Source organism: Callospermophilus lateralis, chromosome X, assembly GCF_048772815.1.
Source record: "Callospermophilus lateralis isolate mCalLat2 chromosome X, mCalLat2.hap1, whole genome shotgun sequence".
Lineage (NCBI taxonomy): Eukaryota > Metazoa > Chordata > Mammalia > Rodentia > Sciuridae > Callospermophilus > Callospermophilus lateralis.
The window spans coordinates 114,385,010-114,388,740 of record NC_135325.1 but is presented as its reverse complement, the minus strand read 5'-3'; the positions used below and the strand labels follow the sequence as shown (position 1 = coordinate 114,388,740).

Below are 3,731 nucleotides of genomic sequence, written 5' to 3'. Positions count from 1 at the left end.
CAAAGAAAATGGGGAAGAGGCTGAGACACAGAATGATGGGGCACCTACATTAGGACTGTCTAAGTGATAAGATGGCAGAACAGCCACAGGAAATGTGGGGCCAGGAGCATTCCAGAGAAAGGAAACAGTGTGTGCAAATGCCCTGAGGCTTAAAAGAGCTTGGTGTGTTACAGAAAAAGGCCAAGGCTGAGGGAATGTGGTAAATGAGGGGAAACAGCAACATAAGATGAGGTGAAAGAGAACATCAGAAGAAGATCATGCACAGAAGTCTACACTGTGGCAAAGGCTTTGATTTCCACTACAGATGAACTAGGAAAAATAAGCATACCTCATTGTTCTTGTGTTTCATTACATTGTGCAGCTATGACATTTCCTATAAGGGCAACCCTCAAGCAAGTCCTTCCAACAGTCGGTGCTCACTTTGTATCTGTGGGTCTCATTTTGGTGACTCTTGCAATAATTGGTAAATAAGTGTGTTCTGACTGCTCCATCAAACATCTCCCCCTTCTTTCTCCCTCTCCTTGGTCCCCCCTATTCGGTGAGACCAAATAATATTTAAGTTACTCCAATGAATAACCCTACAATGGCCTTAAAAATTCAACTGAAGGGAAGATTCACACATCTCTCTTTTTTTAAATTAAAAGCTAGATGTAGGTCTCACTCGCTGCCGCCGGCCCGCGCTCCGCGTTCTGTCGCTGCTCGGTGGTCGGTCCTCCGCCGATCGCAATGGAAGAGGAAATCGCCGCGCTGGTCATTGACAATGGCTCCGGCATGTGCAAAGCTGGCTTTGCCGGCCCGGCGACGACCCCCCCCCCCCCCCCCCGCCGCCGGGCCGTGTTCCCCTCCATCGTGGGGCGCCCCCGCCACCAGGGCATGATGGTGGGCATGGGCCAGAAGGACTCGTACGTGGGTGACGAGGCCCAGAGCAAGCGTGGCATCCTGACCCTGAAGTACCCCATCGAGCACGGCATCGTCACCAATTGGGACGACATGGAGAAGATCTGGCACCATACCTTCTACAATGAGCTGCGCGTGGCCCCCGAGGAGCACCCGGTGCTGCTGACGGAGGCCCCCCTGAACCCCAAGGCCAACAGAGAGAAGATGACTCAGATCATGTTCGAGACCTTCAACACACCGGCCATGTATGTGGCCATCCAGGCTGTGCTGTCCCTGTACGCCTCTGGGCGCACCACTGGCATTGTCGTGGACTCTGGTGACGGGGTCACCCACACAGTGCCCATCTACGAGGGCTACGCCCTTCCCCACGCCATCCTGCGTCTGGACCTGGCTGGCCGGGACCTGACAGACTACCTCATGAAGATCCTGACAGAGCGCGGCTGCAGCTTCACCACCACGGCCGAGCGGGAGATCGTGCGCGACATCAAGGAGAAGCTGTGCTACGTTGCCCTGGACTTCGAGCAGGAGATGGCCACTGCTGCATCCTCCTCCTCCCTGGAAAAGAGCTACGAGCTGCCCGATGGGCAGGTGATCACCATCGGCAACGAGCGGTTCCGGTGTCCAGAGGCACTCTTCCAGCCCTCTTTCCTGGGTATGGAATCTTCCGGCATCCAGGAGACCACCTTCAATTCCATCATGAAGTGTGACGTCGATATCCGAAAAGACCTCTATGCCAACACCGTGCTGTCAGGCGGCACCACCATGTACTCAGGCATCGCTGACAGGATGCAGAAGGAGATCACAGCCCTGGCCCCCAGCACCATGAAGATCAAGATTATCGCGCCCCCTGAGCGCAAGTACTCTGTGTGGATCGGTGGCTCCATCCTGGCCTCACTGTCCACCTTCCAGCAGATGTGGATCAGCAAGCAGGAGTATGACAAGTCAGGCCCCTCCATTGTCCACCGCAAATGCTTCTAGATGGACTGAGCAGGTGCCAGGCACCTGCTGCATGAGCTGAATCTGAAGTATAAATTTGCTCTGGCAAATGTATACACCTCATGCTAGCCTCATGAAACTGAAATAAGCCTTTGAAAAGAAATTGTCCTTGAAGCTTGTATCTGATGTCAGCACTGGAACGTAGAACTCGTTGCTGATTTTGACCTTGTATTCAAGTTAACTGTTCCCTTGGTATATGTTTAATGCCCTGTGCATATCTTTGATTTAAGCCTTTAGTCCATGTGGCTCGTTCACCTGGTACCTGAGGTGAGAGTGTGCATAAAGGAGAAGTCCGTGGCTCAGCGAATCTGAGACCACAGCAGTGATCTGTGCAGGGTATTCATGTGTCGGCTGACAGACTTCCAGGATTGCTCGGGCTGGCAAGAGTTCCTGGGCCAGCTGTCACTTCTTGCCGGTCTAACAGGGTGGGAAAGTCCGAGCCTTAGGACCCAGTTTCCGTTCTTACCAATGTTCTCCCGCCTGACCACCATTGGTTATTACTTGCCTTGAGTTGGAAACGGTTTGCATTTACATCTGTAAATTCATTTTAATTTATGTAAGGTTTTTTGTACTTAATTCTTTACCAGATGACAAAATTTTTGGTTTTCTACTGTTATGTGAGAACATTAGGCCCCAGCAACACTTAATTGAGTAAGGAAAAATAAAGTGCTACAGTACACTGAAAAAAAAAAAAAGCTAGATGTAATTACAGTGAGAGAGGAAGGTATGTTAAAAGCTGAGACAGGCACAAACTAGGCCTCTTGTGTCGGTTAGCCAAGTTGTGAATGCAAAGAAAGAGTTCTTGGAGGAAATCAACAGTGCCCTGGAGTACAGTGAACACTGGAAAGTTCCGAAAGTACCAGAGCTGCATTGCTGATCTGGAGGAAATTTTAGTGGTCAGGACAGAAGAACCAAGCAGCCGCGACATCCCCTTAATCTAAATCCTGATCCAGAGCAAGTCCCAACTCTTCCATTCTCTGAAGGCCGAGAGGTGAGGAAGCCGCAGAAGCAAAGTTGGAAGCTAGCGGAGGTTGGTTGATGAGGCCTAAGGAAAGAGGCCGTCTCTGGAAAGCCAGCGGCAGGGGAGCAGCAAGAGCGGCTGGAGAAGCACAGCAAATTCTCCAGGAGACCCGGCTGGGGTCCTGGATGAAGGTGGAGAAGTGGAGACGCACGTCTTCAACAGACACGACTCAGCCTTCTGTTGCAAGAATGGCAGCTATAGGACTTTCAGCGCTGCAGAGGAGAAGTCAACCCTGACTTCACAGCCTCCAAGGACAGGCTGACTCTCCTGCCTGCGGGGGTGGGTGGGGTATGTAATGCAGCTGCTGATTGGGTTGAAGCCCTAGGCCCTTCCGAATTGTCCTGTGTCTGCTCTGCCTGTGTTTCAGTAGGACAACAAAGCCTGGTGACAGCACCTCTGTTGACAACATGTTTACTGCGTATTTCAAACCCACTCTTGAGACCTACTGCTCAGAAAAAAAAATATATTCTTTTAAAAATGTTACTGCTCAATGTACCTGGTCACCCAAGAGTTCTCATGAAGATGCACAACGAGATTATGTTCTTTGCATGTCTGTTAACATAACATCCATTCTGCAGCCCAGGGATCAAGGAGTTAAGTTCAACTTTCAAGTTTTATCATTTAGGCAATATAGTCTAAAAAGCTATAGACTTAGAAATGCATTTTGTAAGGCCTAAGATAGTAATTTTTTTTTTTGTGGGGGGAGACTGGGGATTGAACTCAGGGGCGTTCGATGATTGAACCACATCCCCAGCCCTATTTTGTATTTTATTTCAAGACACGGTCTCACTGAGTTTCTTAATGCCTTGGTTTTGCT

General features: G+C 50.2%; 1 pseudogene; it reads left to right on the top strand.

Moving 5' to 3' along the window:
- Positions 1 to 726: 726 nt before the first annotated feature.
- Positions 727 to 2,580, top strand: LOC143403304 (actin, cytoplasmic 2 pseudogene; annotated as a pseudogene).
- The last annotated feature ends 1,151 nt before the right edge of the window (positions 2,581 to 3,731 follow it).